This window comes from Mastomys coucha, unplaced genomic scaffold (genome assembly GCF_008632895.1).
Source record: "Mastomys coucha isolate ucsf_1 unplaced genomic scaffold, UCSF_Mcou_1 pScaffold9, whole genome shotgun sequence".
NCBI classification, from domain to species: domain Eukaryota; kingdom Metazoa; phylum Chordata; class Mammalia; order Rodentia; family Muridae; genus Mastomys; species Mastomys coucha.
This window is the reverse complement of record NW_022196915.1, coordinates 19,301,468-19,322,538: the sequence shown is the minus strand read 5'-3', so window position 1 is coordinate 19,322,538 and position 21,071 is coordinate 19,301,468. Positions and strand designations below refer to the sequence as shown.

At 47.5% G+C, this 21,071-nt stretch overlaps 1 protein-coding gene across 3 annotated transcripts in view; it reads left to right on the top strand.

Moving 5' to 3' along the window:
- The first annotated feature begins 758 nt into the window (after positions 1-758).
- CUNH10orf71 (chromosome unknown C10orf71 homolog) overlaps positions 759-21,071 on the top strand; it is a 49,147-nt gene continuing 28,834 nt past the window's right edge. For all 3 annotated transcript variants that reach the window (XM_031362275.1, XM_031362270.1, XM_031362268.1), the window contains exon 1: positions 759-893. The gene's annotated coding sequence lies outside the window, so the exon portion shown is untranslated. The remainder of the gene's footprint in view (positions 894-21,071) is intronic.

The following is a 21,071-nucleotide window of genomic DNA, read 5'->3' as shown; positions in this document are numbered from 1 at the left end:
GTGTCCAGAGCCCAGGGCCCAGACTCAGGGACTGTGACCTTCTTTGGAGAAAGAGTCCCTGCAGGTGCGATTGTGTTACTGAGACTGTCCCCAACCCCAGTGGCATGTGTGCTTTTATAAGCAGGAGTGTGGGGGCATTTGAGGGAGACAGAAAAGAAGAGACACCTTCACAGGGAGCCTGAGACAGTGGTCCACTGGCTCTGGGAGAGTTAAGGAGTAGTCCCTTGCATGGAATCATGAGACTTTGCTTGATTTCCAGCTGCCACTCTCTATAATGTAAGGAAATACAGCCTTTGAGCTGGCTGTGCGTGGTCATTTATGGCAGCCACTGCGTGGTTATCACACGTGGCTGGCAGCATCTGACCGAGTGAGCTGCTATTTGCAGGAGGACCTACAGGAGCTGGCTGGGCCCTGCTCTGTCTGTTCTTGGCGGGGAAGGGAATCCTGGGGTTACATCTGCCAGGGTGTGGAGCCCAGGGCAGGGGCAGATGAGAAATGGGCCTATTTATAAACAAATGGAGCCAGAGCACGGGCACAGGGTCAAGAGAGGGCTTCACCAAGGTCAGAGGCCTAGTCCCAGGAGACGGAGGACTATACAAGGAAGAGCCAACACTGAGAGGAAGGCAGGGGCGGAGTCAGGGTACTCTGTACCTCTCAGAGTGCTGGGCCATGGTCCCTTTCTGAACAAGAATGTCCAGCCAGCTTCCAAGTCATATCTGGTGTTGGGCTAAAGGCAGGCTCCACTGGGCTGGGCGTGAGCAGATTCTTTCCTGCTGTCTCATTGCTTCTCTGGGAAAGGAAGCAAGGGTGCCCTGGAGGGTGCCCGTCTGTGCCCAGTCTGCGGACCCTTGTGCCTGCCCTTCTTCTGTCATTTTGAGGGGATCAACATCACAGTAAGTGAACAACTGTGTCCTTAGGGTGGAGGGATTTAATGAGAGGGGTGATGTTCAGTCTGGGGTCACCGCACCAAGGACGCGGTGCCAGGCAGCTTTGCCTAGCATTGGGCAGATGTGGGTGGGGAGATGCTCTTCTCTGAGGCTCCAGGGTTCCCGAGAGCCAGCTGCAGCTTTCCTCCACAGCATCAGCAGCCTCTGATCAGCTCAGAGTCTGGATTAGCTTTCAACCAGAACCTTCTATCGTGGAAGCGCTTCTCCCTATAGCAGCCCAGGCAGGAAGAATTGTGGTACAAACTCACCCGCTCAGATCCAGGAATGGTGGGGTTAGTCAATGAATCTCCAAGTCTAACTCTATCCACTTCTTGGCTGTGTTTCCCACAACAAATCACTTAATCTCTCTGAGTCTAGTTTCCTTGTCTGCACCATGGGGCTAACAGGCCTGTTTCACTGAGTTTGTGGGGGCATCAGAGGGGACCGCAGTGTACACAATGCTCTAATGTCATTAGAGGATATCTTTGGACAACATATTTTCTGTTTAATCTTTCTTGCTGAGAAAATGGGCTGGTGAGATCCACCCCATTGAGCCTTGAGCAATGCCTGGTAGGACTTAGTAGGTGGAGGAGGTTGGTAGGGTCACTCAGACTACCCCTCATGACTCTGGACCCAGCATAGCTGATCATAGTCAAAGACCTGAATTCTAGACATAAAACAAAACCGCACCTTCATCTACCAGTAGCCACAATGTCTCCTGTAGAAGCTGCTGCTGAAGTAGACACCAAGTATGTGTGTGGCAGGGGTCACCTATAGAAAGGACTGTCACAGGGGGATACAGGGTGCTGCTTCTAGCATCTTGCATTTTCAAAGACAGGAACAAGAGCTGTCATGTCATCACACACACATTCAATACTGAGCCAGCAACAGGTCCCTTCCCAGAGTACACAGAAACAAGCACAGGCACATGTGCAGACTCATATCCTCGAGAAAGGCCCTCTCGCACGTTAATATAGACTCACATACACTCACAGGCATCCACACAGAGACTCATACACACTAACACACAGGGCACACCTCCATAGGGCCTCATGCACAATAACACACAGAGCACACCCCCCATAGGGCCTCATACACACTAACACACAGAGCACACCTCCATAGGGCCTCATGCACAATAACACACAGAGCACACCTCCATAGGGTCTCATGCACACTAACACACAGAGCACACCTCCATAGGGCCTCATGCACAATAACACGCAGAGCACACCTCCATAGGGCCTCATACACACTAACACACAGAGCACACCTCCATAGAGTCTCATACACACTAACACACAGAGCACACCTCCATAGGGTCTCATGCACACTAACACATAGGGCTCACCTCCACAGCAATCAGAGATGAAAACAGAAGGGAGAGCCCCTGCCGTCCAGATGTGCAAGCCTGGAGGTTCTCAACTGTTGGACTGACTGAAGAGTCTCCTCTCTGTCTCTGTCTCTCTGTGTCTCTCTGTGTCTCTCTCTCTGTCTCTCTCTGTCTCTCTCTGTCTCTCTCTGTCTCTCTCTGTCTCTCTCTCTGTCTCTCTCTCTCTCTCTCTCACACACACACACACACATGCATGCACACGCACGCACACGCACGCACCCACAGCACCATGTATCCATACACTCCTCCACACCACAACCCCACAAGGCTACCCAATCTATGGGAGGGGTTCAGTGTGATACCTTACATACAGTGTGTGGGGCTGAATAGGGTAACCTTTGCATATTAGGAGGCGCTGAGTGGGATAGCCTGTGCACATTAGGAGAGGCTGAGAAAGAAAGCCTGTGTGGGTGGTTCTGTCTTCAACTGTTGTACCCAGCACCTAAGTGTGTGTCTAGGACTCGTGCAAGGTAGGGAAGAGGTAGTGAAGGGTCTGCTGCTCATGTTAACCTTGAAATGCTGCCTGAGTGCTACTCATCCTGGGATAAGATAGCCCATGGAGGCTCACAGAATCTTGCCACTAAGGGTTTTGGAATAGATATGACACTGGGCATAAAGGAAGACTATCCAGTCTATCCAGTCTGAACCCTGCCCATTCATCCCATTCTCTGGACCAATAGTGAGAGGACCCCACAGAAAGGCAAATTCTTAGGACTTACTCCAATCCAGCCTCTCCACCGACTTGGACAAACTGAAACTCCGCGTCTGCAAGCCTCTCTCCCTCACAGCCCATGCTATGCAAAGTGGATGCCCCTGCCTGTCTGCCATCAGCACACACTGTCATCAGCCACTGAATAAGGGTCCTGCAGTGCTGCTACCATGGAGACAAAGTTTGGAGTCAGGTCTCGCTGTCACCCACCTGGCCTCTGTATTCCTGACTCTGACACCAACATTGCAGGACCGGAACCTGTACCTTGAGGCAAACACACAGCCATAAACCACAGTGAGCTGGTTATAACTGGGAACCGTCAGGAAAAACCCTCAGCTCCAACGTCAGAATGGTGGCTGCAGAAGCCAGCCAGACCTTCCCACATCCACCTCCAGGAAAGGCAGCACTATCCTGAGCTCTTCAGACCTGCAGAGCAGTGGGCAGAGCACAGTCACTCTAGGAAATGGAGCTGTCAGGATCCACAGAGCCACCACTGTCTCTCTGACACCCTGTACCTCTCAGAAGCTCTGGTCACAGTGGGAGACCATGTATGGTAGGAACCATGAGGGTAGCATACCATGGACCATGGTGGGTAAGGAGGCAGATAGCCCTCCCTAGGAGGTCAGGAATCTTCTCTAGCAGAGAGACAAAGAAAAGCCTGAAGCAGGCAGGGCAAGACTAGGGGAGGTGGTGGTCAGGGTACAAGACATCCCTGAAGGTGGATGATAGACAGGGATGGCAGGAATCAAAGGGGCTGGAGTATTAGCCTCCCATTAGGATCAAATCTACTGGTAAAGTGTGGGGACTTCAGGACCAGCCTCCAGTGGTGACCAGGCTTGAAAGAAAAGGCAGGAAGGAGCCAGTGTCCTCTAATGGTGCATCAAAGCCAGTCATGAACTAAGGATGCCCATTAGCATGTAAGATTTTGGGACAAATTAGACCCCTAGAGGCCAACTGGGTTGGGCTTCATCACCTACATCCTTTTGAACTTGATCAAAAGGCTCACTTTTCTGGTTGATGTGGGCCAAATGATGGCTGGAAGATCTACCCCAATTCTTCACCGGGATCCTGGGGGGGCACTTATGTGAGATAGGATATGTCCAGGTGTTCTTGTATCAGGACTCTTGAAAAGAGCAACATAATTGTTGGGGATGTGGGTGTGATAGACATTAAATCCAGTGTTAATGACCTTATGAAAGACACACAGAGGAAGGAAACACCAGGAAGAAGCTGCATGCAGATAGACATCCAAGTGGTATGAATCTGGATGCTTCCTGCCTCAGAGCCTTCATGGGAAGCACAGCCTGATGACAATTTGGTTTCAGACTTCTGGTCTCCAGCAGTGTGTGGGAATAAACTGCTGTTGCTTTCAGCCCCCTAGCTTTGGTGACTGTTTCAGCAGCCACTGGAGACTCATACATCATCAGCAGTGGAGAGCCAATTTATCACTGTCCTTGTCTTCTTCTGTTTCCAAGTTCTTCTCAATGGGGAGGATGGGAAAAAGAGCTGTCCTAAAAAAAAAAAAAATCTTCCTGTGGCTGTCCCAAGTGTAGAAGCCAATGAAACCCTATTTCTTCCCATCTGGGATCTCCATCCTTCAGGACCCGTCATGGGGAGGTCTGGCTACTCTCCCGTGTCAGGTGAAATTGGAAGGCTCCACAAGGCAACTCATATGTGGATAGGCCTGGACTTGCAGCATAGCCTGTCTGCCCTGGAGCCCAGAGGAGGAGACCAAGTCCTCCAACAGCACAGGCTTCCCTGTGGATGCCACTAGCACCCTCCTCTCCTGACCACGCCTAGCGCCTGGCTGTGTCCTTCAAGTCAGATGGTGGGTAAATGTCTCAAGTGCCCTCCAGGCAGAGATAAATATCAAAGAGCAGGATCCTGGAATCTGGTTTCCTATTTTTAAATGGAATGAAGGATAAATCATTTCTGCTGACTGTTTTTACCTGGCTGCAGGAAATGATGCATCGCCATTTTTTAAAAGAAAATTAAGCCTTTAATTCCATGACATGTGTAATAAAATGGCACTTCAGCTCTCTGCACTGAATATATGGCCCATTGTGTCCTAATTTACTATTCTGACACTACCTAAAATGTTCTGAAGTTATTAATGTGGCAATATATTCAAGCACAAAACCCAGCCTTCAAACGCTACTGAAGCACTTAATTAACGCAATGGATGGCTGTGCGGGAGCAGAACTGGGAAACAGCAAGAGGTGCTGGGTTCCTTCTGACCCTGCCATTGATGCTGAGGTCAGGTGGAGCCCATGATTATTATTCTGGAAGGCAGTGGTGACAGCACCTGACGGACCTGGTTGTCCTCAGACCCAAGGCACCGTTCTCTCTCTTTCTCTACTAAGACTGCCCTATGCTGTCTCCTTACTCTGATAGGAAATTCAGCTTTCTTCTCTTGCTTGTTTATAACACTGACTAACATGCCCGGAGCCAATATCAACTGACCTCACATCCCCCCCTGCCCCTTAGCAATGGGAACATCCACTGCATGGGCACCTCTGGGGGTATCCACAGGATCACTTGGAGTGACAGCCCTTCTCTTCTGCCAAACCATCTGAATGAGCTCACAGATGCCTCTGGGATCTCTAAGGTCAGGTGCCCCTACTCAGCCCCCAACAAAGCAAAATCCCATCCCATCCTATTCAAGGGTCAAGTTATTTGAATGGTTGATTTAGCTTTTTGAAGACTCACAGAGATTTGAAACTTCACACACATTAAATTCTTAGCAAACAGGCATGAGCAAGGTTCCTGCTGGTGACCAGAGTTGGTGGCCCAAGAAGAGGATAACAGCTACTGCTGAGACCAAGCTTCTAAAGGGGACATGGTGCCTATGTTATTAGCCAAATGACCTTAAGCAAATTCTGTCGCTAGCAATAGCACCTCCCTCATAGGAATGCTGTGGTCATTCAAATTCTCCCATAGGCTTAGACCCACACCTGACATATAGACTCTGTCACTATGTGTTAGCTGTGGACTACCCCACACCTTACACAGTGGTTGCAGAACTACCCAGCACTTGAGTGACCTCCCATGTTCCGTGGTTAAGTGAGAGTCCAGAACATGAGAAGTAAGGCTCATGTGTGCCTATACCTCTTTCTTTCTCACATTGAAGCCCTTCAGCAAGCACACTCTCACTGAGGACAGCTCTACCCCCAGTGCCCTTCAGTCCCTTCCTCTTTCTCACCCAGCTTCTGAATAGCTTTTAGAGCTTTGTATTTAGTGACTAGAGTTTCTGTGTATGTGTGCATGTGTGTGTGTGTGTGTGTGTGTGTGTGTGTGTGTCATGTGTCTGTGTCTATGTTAATGCACAGTAGGTTGTATAGACCCCTGTTTGAATCCATCATCTGCTTCCTGAAAAACTGAATAACTGCCTTAGCCTTCAAGACTCCAAGAGATCTAATCCTATCTGCCCCTGACTCTCCTCTCAAATCGATTTCAGACCCCACATTTAAGTTCCGTGAAATCAAGGACTCTGTCACCTTGGCTGCCTGTGGTAGTTAGAAAACAAACATGTTTTAGAAACAATGAACGATCAAATCCCTGAAGTCTATACCTACACCCTATGCACTACTGAACAGCAGGAAAACATGCTAACAAAATGTGTCCGTTTAACTAACCTTATAGCAATTCCTGCACCAAGCCAGTGAGCAAGTGGAAATCAGGAGGGAAAGCACTTGATACCAGCCCAGGCTTCATCTCTAAGAACCATAATGGCCCTAGAACTACCACTGCACTCAGCTACACTGGCTCCAGACTGCATACATTTACGGGCATCCTTAGTATAGAATACTATCAAGCTTTTGGATAGGGCAATGCACAGGCCTGGGTCCCCACCCTGCTCCATCAGAGTGAGCCACCACCCAGCCTCCTTCCTGGATCCTGCCCAGACTCAGCTACGTTTCTCTACCTTCAACTGGTGCCTTCCTTTAGAATGCTCAGAGCAATAACCAGAAAGCTTAACTTGACTGTCATGTCAGGAGGAAGGCACCTGGAATGCAGACAGGAAGAGGAGACACTTTGGTGCCATCAAATCGAATGCAGCTTTAAGCCCTGTTCCTGCTGTTTACTAGCTGTGTGCCCTTGCGCCACAATCTTTTTAGAGTCTTTTTTAGAGCCTAGCACCTAGAGACCTTAGAGCGGATGGCCTTAATTCAACTAGATATCTGCATGGGCGGCTGATAGGGAGATCCTTAAGCAGGCCCTTGTGCTGACTGAGTGTGTGTGAATTCTGACTGCAGGAGACTCTTCACAGACAGCAGCATGTCCTGGCTTCCCTGCCTCCACCATGGTGGGAAACATAAAACACCATTATTCCTCCCTGCACATGGGGCCAAATGGGTTCAGTGGATTCCCATAGTCCTTTGCTGGTGTGTGGGAGTAAGGAGGTGGATAGACAGCAACCTTGGCCATTCTTACAAGTCTTGCAGCTCCCACTTGGCCTGAGACTGGAGGGACACAAAAGCCAATTGCTCGGCTCTTCAAGGCAGCCACGACATTGTGGCCCATCTCCAAGCCAAGGTTCCACTCCCTCATCTCAGACTCTCTCCCTAGTTTCACCTGCCTTTGTGGGGTCTGAACAGAGATGACTCCCAAACACAAATCCTCACCCCATGGCTGGGCTTGGCTGTTAAGCCAAAGGCTGCTATAACATTAAGACCAAAACCCAGGGACAGCGCTGCTGACAAGCCCCGGTGACAGCCCAGCTGGGAGGACAGCTATATTTAGCACATGCTTGACCTAAGATGCTATCTACCAGGAGCAGGAGCACAGAGAGGGGGCAGAGGGGAGTAAGGGAGAGGCCCTCATACACCCACAGGGCCCCAGCTATGGAGCCTCAATTAGCTACTCGGGCAAGTGTCGGCTTTCCAAACACAATTTTGTTTGCAGCCGTAGAGAGGCCTTATGACTCTTCAGGAGGCCTGATTGAAGTCACCGAGTATAGTGACCTTGTTAGGAGTCGAAGCTAAAAGCAGCTGACTCTGTTTGCAGGACAGGGAAATTTCACAAGGAGGTTGATCGATGTGCTGGCTCTGGATCATCAAATCAGTTTCCTTTGACACCTGGGAGATTGCAGTGGGGGGTCACAGGTAAGCTGGCCTTGACTGTGCTCTTTGGAAGAAAATTAAGATCTGCCAACTCTTCTAGTGGATGGTTCTGGATCCATCCCCATTCTACAAAGAGACAGAAGGTGTTCTGCAGAAATTTCACCAAAGGCCTCAACAATGCTTGAGCTCCAGACATATCAATACCTCCCACCTCTGGAGGCGACCCAAGAAATGAGGGCTGAGGTAGGGGCCTGGTTTCCCAGAAGCAATCTTACCTCTGCCCTTTGAAGTGCCTGAAATTGACCTGAGACTGCCCCTGTCGGCACCCTGCAGGAGGCTGCTGAAAGCACTATTGGCACCTGATTAAAAAGAGTCTTGTCTTCCAGCCTGCATCTCAGGCACTCATGCCAAATACAAGGAGCCATGGCTTGCTCACCCTGGACACTCATCCCAGAAAGAGCCCAGTGGCTTCTCCTCACCTGAATGTGGGTGCCCTAGACTAGGCCAGCGAAGGAACGATGCTTAGAGCTGCTTTGAGATAAGCAGTGCTGCCACTGGGGCTCCGGGCCTTACTTAGCTTTTCTCTGTGTGACTACATTCCCAAGAAAAGCATCTTAAAGAAGGAAGGCCTTTTTTTTCCGACAGCTTCAGACAATTGAGTCCATGGTCACCTGGACAAGACAGTTGACATTCAAGTGGCCCATGGGCCCATGGATAGAGACTTTATTTATCAGTCTGTGAAGATGGCTTAGTTGATAAAGTGCTTGCTTTCAAGCTTGAGGACCAGAGATCAATTCCCCAGAACACACATAAAAGCCATATGGAGGCGCATCTGTAGTCCCTATGCTGGGGAGGCAGAGATGGATGGATCTCTAGAGCTCACTGGCCAATTGGTGAGCTTGGCCAGTTGGTGAGCTCCAGGTTCAGTTAAAAAAAAAAAAAGATATAGAATGACTGAGGAAGACAGGTGCTAACCTCTGGCCCACACACACATACATATGCACCCATGTGCCCACACACATATACAAATGTGCCCATGTGCACACACACACATACATATGGATACACACATACATATGCACCCAGGTGCACACACACATACATATGCACCCATGTGCCCACTCACACATACAAATGTGCCCAGGTACACATACACACATATGTACCCAGGTGTACACACAAACACACACACATACATATGCACCCAGGTGCACACACACCCACACACGTATATACATATGCACCCAGTTGTACACACACAAAGGATTTTTATTCATCTTTTTCTAAGGTCATAGTTTAGGGTAGTTTTATGCTTGTAGGAAAACTGAGCAGAAGGTTTCCAGCTGCCCTGTATACACCTACCCCACACATGCACAATCTTCCATCTTCTACATCCCAGAGAAAGGTTCCTCACCTTCTTTTCCCTCCCCCCAAATTGTCTGTAATGAGAAAAGTACATTTTACCAAAGATGATAGCTTAGAGAGAGAGAGAGAGAGAGAGAGAGAGAGAGAGAGAGGAAAGACAGGCAACAAAGTAAGAAGCCCAGAGTCTCTTGACCCTCCGAGGATGCTTTTTAGTTTCTCCAGCTATAGTAATATTCGCCCGTTAAAGTGTGTAAGTTCATTAGCCTGTCTATATACTGCCATGGAGAAGAGACCATTTCAAGGCCTTCTTAATCCCATAGGAAGAATGCTTCCAGGCTACCTGCTTTGGTAGCTAAGGTAATGCACAGAAGGGCTTGCCCCACTCGGCTGTGCTGCTGGGGGAAATGCCAGGATTGGAACCTCCCTTATGCACATCAGACAACCTAGGAAGGTATAGAAATAAATGATGGGGTGAGGTGGTCTGTCTAGACCAATCTATAGTGCTCTCCTATGACCTGAATAGATAAGACCTGCCAACACCAAACATTTCCAAAACAGAAGCTATCTTCAAGGGTTCACTTTATACTCCATAACATTTATAATAAAATCCACAACTAATTCAAGATAAGATTCTTAGTGGATTAGTTTCTCCAGAAAACCAAAATTCCCTTCTCTTTTTGGTGGGACAATGCAATGTCTGTATCCCACAAACCTGTCCTACCCCCCCCTCTCTCACACACACACACACACACACACACACACACACACACACACACACACACGCGTCCACATTTCCACCCACCCAGCATTATAGATTCATATTGACTATGTCCAGGAATGGGAATTACTCTTCAAATCTTAAAAAGGGAACCACGAAGCCTGGGTCAGGACTGATGGGAAATGGCATTGGGAAAAGGGTGACTAGCTCTGAGTTGATGTTTAAAATAGAAGTGTGGTGGTGCATGCAATCACAATCCTTGGTCTGTGGGGCAGGAGGATCAGGAGTTCAACATCATTTTTGGCTATGTAGGAAGCTTGAGATGAGCCACTTTCGACCTCAAAACAAAACAAAAACAAATCGCAGGCTGCTGCTTTAGGCAGCTTGAATGATGATGGTGTATTCACTTGAGGCAAAAAAGACTCCACTTCCTGTTGTTAAAACCACCCGCCTACATACACACAAATAGGTAAACAAACAAACAAAACCCCTTGTTTCAGGTAGTAGACCACCCTCTAACACAGGCTGCTTTCCCCTACACCACCCACATATTGGTAGGGAAAATAAACACTTCACACAGACTGCCTTAGTCTGTGCAAAGGAGCTGGACTGACATCATGATGCTGACTGTACACAGGAACCAAGACCAAGGGTGGAGGGAGGGCTTCACCCGAAGGCTGGGAAGAGAGTCTAAGCTCTTCTCTGCCTGCCTCTCAGGGGATGCTGGTCAGTGTTACGGTCACATAGGTATGGAAAGAGATTACAAAGGTATGGAAGAGGTACCAAATAGTCCCCAAAGTCACCGCTCTATGTCTGTCTGAGGCCAGTTTCTTGCTCTATTCTAAAGGTCTCCTACCTACTCTTGACTGATCCAGCATTTCTACAGCAATAGCCATTAAAATTTTTCCCTGGGGTGTGCCCTGGCCTCTGTGGCTTTATTTTGCTCCAAATAAAACTATGGTCACTGGCAGTCCGTTTCCCCATGGACATCATTCTCACTGCTGCCCTTGGCGCTGGTGACATCAGATCTATATCTGCCTTGCCTTCTTATGCAATCCTTCTTCCTCTGTTCTATCATTGCAAACTCAGAACCCCAGCAGGTGGAGGATTTCTTGGAGGAGGGTGTCTTTGGGTGGAGGTTCTGCATGGGGTGCATTCCATTGCTCTCCTTCCTAGCTCTCCACATGCCTTGCAGCAAAGTCAGAATCAGGGTCAAGACTCTAATGAACATCCTCACCTGAAGCCTTTACATACCCAGTGTTGTATTCATTGGAAAGGAGGTCTTAGGAGTACTCTCTCTGGAGTTCCAATTATGTCCCCAATTTACTCTCTAGCTTTGCCATGTCACAGTGTTGTGGACCTGAGTTTCCCCTTCTATGTTTCATGAGCATGGAAGTAGATAATGTATGAACATGTTTGGTTCAGCTCAGTGATTACAGGGCGACCAGTCCCCTGCGGAGCTTATTGAAGCAGTGGGATCTCTAACACACTGAACCTAAAAACCACATTTCCAGCCAGCTCCAAGCTGCTATAGAGAGATGCTTGAGTGTGCTCTGTGTGCCCTGGGCTGAAAGGCATCTTCTTGTGATACTGGGAGGTGGGCAGACAGCCACTTAAAGGAAGTCACCCAAACATACCCACTTCACACAGGCAGTGTTTGTTTCCTGACCCAAGGATGAGCACCAGACCTAGTGTTTAAAAACAAACTGGAGCAGATGATTAGGCCTCTATCCAGACTCAGGCAACTGGACATCCCAAGGGAGATAGCTGGTAATCCTCGTGGTGATGGGCCTCCGGGAGAGAGTGCTCATCAGACACTCAGGGGACACTGCAGGTGCACATCCCATTCTGATGGCAATAACTGCACGCGGAAGGAAGTCGCCCGTGTCCTTTTTACATAGGAGCGTGGCTAAGCAGCTGCAGCATGGTTTACTGGTGTAAAGGCCTCCTGCAACATTTTAATGAAGACCTCCTGGGGCTGGAAACAAGATTTCTCTGGGATGTTTACAGTGACATTCAGGAAACTAAGAAAGAGGCAGGCCTAAGTGGGCTTCCTCATGGAACCTACTGCCAGCACAGGATAAAATGCCCTGAACAAGGCTTATTCACAGTATCCCACACTACAGAAACCAAAGCCATACACCTGGGAGGCTTCATAGTTCCTCTACCTAAGGCTGAGCATCAATCCATACACTTTATCCAGAAACACAAGGGGTGGACAACACATCTGCAGGGCTTAAATGTTCTAGGTACCATTAATATGCACAGTGCTAGCTAAGAAGCCAAGCCCCGCACCAAAGGGGAAGACTCACACCTAGGACCCTGAAGTTCACTCTGGCTCACCTGATGCCTCCCAACAGCACATAGCAAGACAAGCCCTATTGCCACAAGAAATCCGTATCGAGTCATGTTTGCCTGCGTCTTTAGAGCCTGTTTTTGAAAAGATGCTCAACACCGCTAATGACTAGGAAGATGCAAATCGAAACCACATTGAGAGTCCACCTTACACCCAGTAGGACCACTACAATCAAACAAATGAAAAGGAAAGTGGAAAATAACAGGTAGAAAAACAGAAGCCCTGTGCTGTGCTGGTGGGAGGGACAGTGAGGCCATGTCTGTGGGAGAGTTTGACAGTACCTGGAAAAATTAGACAGAATTGTCATGATCTAGCAATTTCATCATCATCATCATCATCATCATCATCATCATCATCATCACCATCCTCTGTGTGTGTGTGTGTGTGTGTGTGTGTATGTATGTGTGGTGTGTGTGTGTATGTGTGTGTGTGCGTGCATGTGTGTGTGTGTGTGCTTATGGTGTGGTGTATGTGATATATGGTGTGTGTGGTGTATGTAGTATGTGTGTGGTGTGTGTGCATGTGCATATGTGTGTGCTTATGGTGTGGTATGTGTAGTATGTGTGGTGTATGGTATGTGTGTGGTATATGTAGTGTGTGTGTGTGTGTGTGTGGTGTGAGTGTGCATGCATATGTGTGTGCTTATGATGTGGTGTGTGTAGTATGTGTGGTGTGTGTAGTATGTGTGGTGTATGGTGTGTGTGTGGTGTATGTAGTGTGTGTGTGTGTGTGTGTGTGTGTGTGTGTGTATGTGTGTGTGTGTTATGAAAGCAGGCACTCAGATATTTGTAGCAATATTATTCCCAGCAGCCTAAAGGTAGCCCACCCATAGATGCATGGATGAAGTGTGTGGTAGAGACAGCCAATGAAGCATTCTTTTGCTTGTAGGCAGAAGAATTCTGACACATGCTATGAAGAGAACAAATCCTAAGGGTATTATGTAAGTGAGATATGCTAACCGCAAAAAGACACTGTATTATGGCATGTATACAAGAAAGAAAAAGTGGGAGCCAGTTCCATAAAGACAGGAAGAAGGATGGAAATTCCCAAGTGTTGAGGCAGGAAGTGAAGAAATGGGAATTTATTGTGGAATGGATACAAAGTTCAGTTTCACAAAATGAGAAAACTCTGGAAACTGACTTCCCAACCTTGAGAATGTGTGACACCACACCATGAGTGGAATGTGCCTGCAATGTTACATTTTATGTTGTGCGTACTTTGTCAGAATTCGTGGGGAGAAGTGAAGCACTAAGATGCAAACTTGATGTGATGTGGAAAGGATTAGGGCCTCCCAGTGCAGTGGCTTTCCTGTTACTCTCTTTTGGTTTCACGAACTAAATGTTTAAGCCAGGGCTGGTGGTGAGAGACACGGGGCCTTGTGTTTCCAAAGCTTTTACCAAGAGTACAGACCAGGGGACATCTGACTCTCTTCCAAAACACAAAAATTAACTACCAGGGGAGCATTGTAAGTGAAGAGAGTGGGTCACAGAACCTCCTGGTGACCACCAGACACTGTCTGCATGATGCTTCCTTCATTGACTCCTATGTGTGTCGTTTGTTTCTTTCCGGATAGTGGCCAGGATCTCAGATGTGGAGGGGCAGAGCAGGCAGGGGCCCAAGAGACAGAAGAAGCAAGACCAGTAAGAGAAAACTAGGGGCAGGAATAGCTGCACATTCCCAGTGCTGGTGAAGGAGATGCCAGATAGACAAAAGTCTCTTTGGACCTGACACTGGGAGCTGCTTTCAGGAGATCCTGGCCACCACCCCTTCTCCTATAGCCCTGGCCCTGCCACACAGCAGAGAACAAGCAAATAGCCGTTTGCAACATACCGCAATGGGGCTATGTAGATATTTGCCCAGCTGTCCTCCAGAGAAATCTAGCTCCCCACCTAAGGCCACTTTGGAGGATAGGGTCTTCTGGTTCTTAAGGCTCTTCTAAGCCAACTCTGCAAAAACTAAATCAGTCCCAATTTCTGATCGACTTCAGTTTTCAGGCTCATTCAGGAAAAACAAAATCCATTAAAGCTTTCTGCTCCCCTGTGAGAGGCACCGAACCCCCATACTAGTGAAACGGGAGCTCTTGAGGGGATAGACTTGTTTTATGTAGATCAGTGTCTGGCTTATTGGAGGTGCTTAATAAATATTCGATCATAACAATCTTAATTACTGGATTACATCATGTCTGTCTTCGGGTAGGATATAAATAAATAATGCCACTATATTAATGAGCCTTTCGTTGTGGAGGACTGCTCAGCCTGAGCTCCCACCACTACACAGGAGATTTTAATAACTTTGGGCAGCTTTCACATTTCACGGGGAGATATCTGCTCCCCACAGGTGAACACTGCTGAAGACAACACCTAGTTAGCATCAGTATGTGCAGAATGTTTCCTGGTTGCCCACTTTGCATACTCATGTTCAACTCAGCGTAAGTCAGGCGTTCACGGCCAATATCAAGTATGATGACCAGACAGGTAATACAGCGTCTGCAGAGGGCGAAGGTGAACTAGTGGCATTGCAGCCTAAGCCAGGTCCTCATCAGACAGAGCAACCTTCCAGAAGGTTCTATAAGGGAAGGAAAGGAACAATGGTCAGCAGTAATGGCAGGCCCTATCTGAAGGCATGCCCCCATAAAGCACCAGCCACTGCTCTATGCAGGAATAATACCCAGAGGTTTTCCGTTACCCAGTTAAAAGCTGAGTGACATACAGCTATAGCTGCGTGCAAATCTCTCTGTTTGTAAATGCTACCTGTTGGTCTATACTCCCCTATAGACCACTACCTGTGACTTCATGGGTCCGGTCTGGCCCTGGGCTAGCAGTGACATCAGAGGCTAGAGCTGAGAGCCAGTGCTGTTCCTTCTGTGATCCCCAAGAGCAGACAAGAGCAGGAAAGTTCTTTGCCTAGAAGTCACCCATGCCAGGAGTGGGATGACACCAATGAAGCCACCAGCATGCCTGCCTCCCGGCATCCCACTACTTGTGAAATCCTCACATTGTAGAAGGAATGTACTTCAAAGTTATATAGAAGTCTCTGGAAGCTTCCAGAAGCAAAGCTAGTCTTCAGGAGATTGGGCCAGAAAGCTAGATATGAATTCTGGGGGGTGAAAGGGTGGTGACCTGTAAAGCCATTTCTTCTAAGAACACACATTCTAACTTTGCCCAGTTTCATACTGCAGCTGATCCAGATCCGATCTCCTGTGCTCTGAAACCAGACAGGAGAATGGGAAGGAAGCTTCTCTAGTGGACTTCGGGGAGGGGAGGGCAGCCTTGACAACCTCCGTGTCCCTAAAGGAAACCCCACATCTCTGACAGCAAGGTGGATGCTCTGAGCAGCTGTCTGTGGACCTGAACACTCACTGCCCTCCTGGAGTTCCAGGACTCCTAACACAGAGGCATCCTACCTACACTGGAGGAACCCTTGACTGGCCCTTGAGAACAAGTAGGAAGCACATGCTCTCGACACCCCATCATGCTACACCTCCACTCTAAGAGCCGCCACTCTTCACAGTGAAGTTGGTCACTAGCCCTGTGTGGTTTCAGCCCAGAGAGCCACATGGAGTGAAGACTGCAAAGAGTTTCTTGTCAGTAGTAGGACCTGTCTTAATTACCCCGCTTCACCTCACCTGCGTGACATACACAGCATTATTAAACACACACATGAGTGCACACACACACACACACACACACACACACTTTATGCTTTCTCTCTTTATATGCACATGTACAGGTTTGTATTAGCGTATGTAGCCCACACTTGCCCGGTTACATAACAATCCACACTAATGATTTTCTCCCGTTTCAGTTTCCTAATTTAGAAGGACGGCCTCAGACAGTTACTCTCTCTGTTTGGACATTTAACTGTTTCTGATGTTCTGTGAGCTTGCCAATAGTTGTAGAGATGTTGGCCTCCCTGAAGCCACTTAGTGTCAGATAACCCCAAGTGAGGTTACCAGACAGCCTGGAGTCTGTGTGACGAGCCAGGCTGGCCCAGGTACCACTGTCCCTGCTACATGTCAAGAGGAACAGACTCGGCTCTGCCCCATCGTGGTCTGCCTGTGTTTCTGGTTGCCGGATTATCTCTGCTGCCCTGAGCCCTCGGCCCCACCTATTCACTCCGATTATCTCATCTGTCTCCTCCCCACTTTGGGAGTTTTCCTCTCTTCCTAATTCAGGGCATTTCAAATGAATGTATGCAAATCTAAGAATGAACAAACAAATGACCAAATTCAGATCTTCTCCTTGACCCCAGACCCTGTGTAACTCTGAAGTCCCAAAGACCACACAGTTCCACTCACAAGTGATTCTTCAGTCCCCCCTGCAGGCTTCCTGTGACTTTATGCTATCATCATGCCCAAAGATACACAGCAAGTCTTTAATACAAAATTTCCAAATGGAGTTATTAGTCTTCCAACTGTTTCACAGAAGTTTCTGGGGGGTCTGAGGTGCAGTGGTCTATACATGGTGTGCAATTAGTGATCTTCTAGGGGCTTTTAACCCATCGTACATCCCATCTGCTTTGCTTTGCTACTTTGTTATACGAGTCTGCTATCTTTTCTTACCCCATCATTTTTTTAAGGAAGCTGGGAATTACTTTTTAATCATCGAGCCAGGTCATGGATTCTGTTGGAGCATTTTCATTTATATGGAAAATCGACCTCTTTATCTATAAATCATTCCACAGGTCTTTTGCTTTCCCAGGTACATCTTGCTGTCTGGAGCCTTTGGCATCGCTTAGCTTTAGTAGTTTTCTCTACATGTGCCCTTCTTTTACACTGGGGGTTAAACTAGGTTTGGGGAACTTTTCTCATGAAAACCAGACACCTCAGTATGCTTCCACAGACAGCCTCCTGAAAGAGGTTTCACCTGTGTGTGATAGTTTATAATACTTTATTTCCTCCCTCCCTTCTTTAGGGAAACTTTCCTTCACTCGTTTCTGTTTTGCCTCGGATCATTTGAAAACAGTTCATGTGTGCAGGTCAGGCTATGTCTGCTGCCTTGTCCCATTTCCCAGAAGGGTAAGCTACTCCCTGTGATTGCCAAAGAGAACATGGAGGACTGTATGCTTAACCTTTTCTCCCCCCAGAGTCATTATGAACTGGTCACTTTAAAGAGATTTGATGTGCTTCTTATTTGCTGATGGTTTCATTCTGAGCCACACACCACCACCATTTCCTCCCCCATGAGAACCTCTCTAAGTCAGTGCCTCAGCCTATGTCCTGGAGGGTTTCGAAGACCTGCCTGTCTTTCTGATAGGACAATGTATTCCAGGATCTGCTTACATGTTTTCTGGTTATTTGCCTATTTTTTTTCTTTTTAAATAAGACAGGGTGACTGAGTCAAAAATCTAAGCATAAATTATGAGCATCGAGATTCTGTCAGCTATACAATAGTTCCCTTTCTTAAAGACGGTAATCAAGAGTAATTGCCAATATTCCAGGGCGAGAAGGCGGGGCTTTGCTCAATGTCATTTCTTATCATGTTCATCTCCTTTCTCTACTACAAAAAAAAAAAAAAAGCAATCTCTCATTCTAATGGCATCAGTATGCCTTGGTGGATTTTTTAGCTTTATGTACATGTGTGTTTCAAAGAACAGCTTAGGATTTTATTTTGTATTTGACCTGCTAGATAGATTTAAAGCAGTATAAATCACTGTATTTTAAAGTCATTTGATGCATTGTTCTCCAATGCACTACCTATACATTAAGCTCATTTATTTCAATTTTGGTATATTCGTTGTTGGGGCTAGGAACAGAACTCAGGACCTCTTCATACTAGGGAAACACTCTACGTTTAAGCCAAATCCTGGGCGAACCAATTTGTTTCCCTTTATTGAAACAAGTCGTTCCTTAGTTTCCAGGATCTGGGGTGTGTGTGTGTGTGTGTGTGTGTGTGTGTGTGTGTGTGTGTGTGTGTGTGTGTTGGGTTAGAATTCCATAAAGTATTTTCATGGATTCAAGACAAATGTGCCCAAGAAAGGGCAGATCCAGAGCAGTCTAACTTCAATCCTCTCCTTGTACCCTGTTCCCTTTCTTCCCCACAGGTAACTAACTTCATTTCTGGTTCTTGTCTACTTATGACTTTCTTTTCAAACAAAAATAAAGCATATTTATTTGTAGCCCCTCCTTGAATAGATAGTAAATACACTGTGCCCATAGTTCTCCCCCGTATCCTCAGGATTACAAGCTAAGGACAGAGAAGGGGTCCTTTTTCCTTTCCACAGCTATGTAATGCTCCACAGCAAGGAGGCATGCAGCTTCTCAATCATTCCTCAGCACAAAGTCCTAAGGGTGACAGGAGATCTGTGGTGATCTCTGCAGATCTTCTGTCACCCTAAGTAGGGCATAGCCGAAGCAGTCTTTTTCTTTTTTTCTTCCCTTATCTCCCCAGACCTGCTCTCTCCGGCCCAGAGATCTATTTATTTATTTATTATATGTAAACACACTGTAGCTGTCTTCAAACACACCAGAAGAGGGCACCAGATCTCATTACAGATGGTTGTGAGCCACCAAGTGGATGCTGGGATTTGAACTCAGGACCTCTGGAAGAGCAGTCAGTGCTCTTAATTGCTGAGCCATCTCTCCAGCCCCCCAAAGCAGTCTTATTATGACAAAATAATGTCATGATCTGACATGTCGAGCTACGATTCCATTCCATGTATGCACATGTTCCATCTCTTAGATGCTTGCAGAGTTTTGGAGGTACCAAGTTGAGGAGAAATCAGGATATGTGCCTAGGCTTGTCAGCTGTTGGTGTCCTGCGAAGAAAGTCCTTAAATCTCTAATGCTACTTGGCTCTGAACACTCTTGATGCTACCTAAGCACACTGCAGAGATTGCAGAGATGAGAAGAACAAAGATCAGGACAAAGTGCACAAAGGCTCAGATGCAAGCAAGAGATTCAAACACCCCTGTCCCTCTAGAAATAGATGAAGGGCCCTAAGGCCATGGCTTTTCTCTCCCTACAGCTGCAGAAGGGAGCTGGAATGCCTGTGGAGGTAGCCTGGGCTTACCTGTGTTTTACACTCCATTCCTCAACTCCTGCAGCCAGGCTTCTCTAGTGATCCCCCCACGGCCTCTGCATTGGAAGAGTGTTTATTTTAGGAAGGCCCTGTTTTCATGGTATGAGAGGGATGCACCCCAGGGGAAATGGGGTTCCTGCTTGAAGTCTTGGATTAGAACCACTGCTGACTGAGAAAGCAAGATATGCACCATATCTTAATCCACACCCCAGGATGAATCACCCTGATGGGGATAGGTGGAGGTCTGTGACCCAGAGATGAGCTCGTCCAGCACTGGGCAACACAGATACAGTGCAAGTCGCACAGGTCATTTCACATCTCCTGACAGCTTGACAAGTAGAAAGAAATGTGCACAAACAACTTTTATTAACTCATTAAATTTGTTGTTTGACAGTTTCATACATGACTGTAGTGAATTCTGGCTCTGGTTACCATGGCTGCAGCAACCATTTTGGTCATAGTTACCGTGACCCTTTCATCTCTCTCCCACCCCTACTACTTACTGTCCACCTCCTCCTCCTTATGGGTCCCTTTCCCTCATTTATGTTTTGAAGTCACTGAGTTTAACCAGGGCCACCTGTGTGGCCCTGAAGCTGGAGCTACCCACTAGAGCCTGGCTCTGCCATGGGTATACATCTGAAGACAAGGGTTGCTGCCCCTCTGCAAGAACCCATCAGTAACCAGTAGCTCAGCAAAGAGGAGTGGAGTCCCATGAACCCTCCATCCCATTTCCATGATTGACAGCTGTCAGGACCAATTTTGTATGGGCCTGTAAGCTCAGGTTTTCACTGGCTACATGGAAACAAAGTCTAATGATATGTTTCATTAAACACAAAATACCCAAAGTATCATGTTCCCCAATTTACAGGGAGGTTATGGTCCAAGAAGCACATGGTAAGTTGAAATCCTAGGTTGAAAATTCATCAGATGCAAAACAACCACCCTAGCAGAGCACACACCGTCAGGTGAGTTGCTCCCTTCATGGATGGTACAGCTTCTGGTCTCTGCCCAGCATCACCAGAACTATAAGACCAGACACCACCAGCCTAGAAACAATCAGCATTCATACTGTAAGGCTGGCTGACCGCCAGACACATGCCACTTTATCCTAGACATAAAATGGGAAATCTCAAGCAGGACCACTGTAAGTTGCAGATCATCTCACTATCATCCTAACGTTATTGAAACAGGACATGGTTGAAGTGTTTCTGTGTCTTGGGGTTACTAAGTCTCTCTCTCTCTCTCTCTCTCTCTCTCTCTCTCTCTCTCTCTCTCTCTCTCTCTCTCTCACACACACACACACACACACACACACACACACATACACACACACATTTCACAGTCTTTCATTGTGAAGTCCTTACCAAGGAACCCTGAAGGTTAAGCCTCACGGGGGCTATCTCATCATTAAGCCAAGATTTCCCTCCATCAACTAGTTCATGCCCAAACTGTATCCAGACAGGAAGAGCAGCAGTCCCATGGAAGTGTCCTCAGCCATCTGGGTCTGCGAGCTTCTAATGGA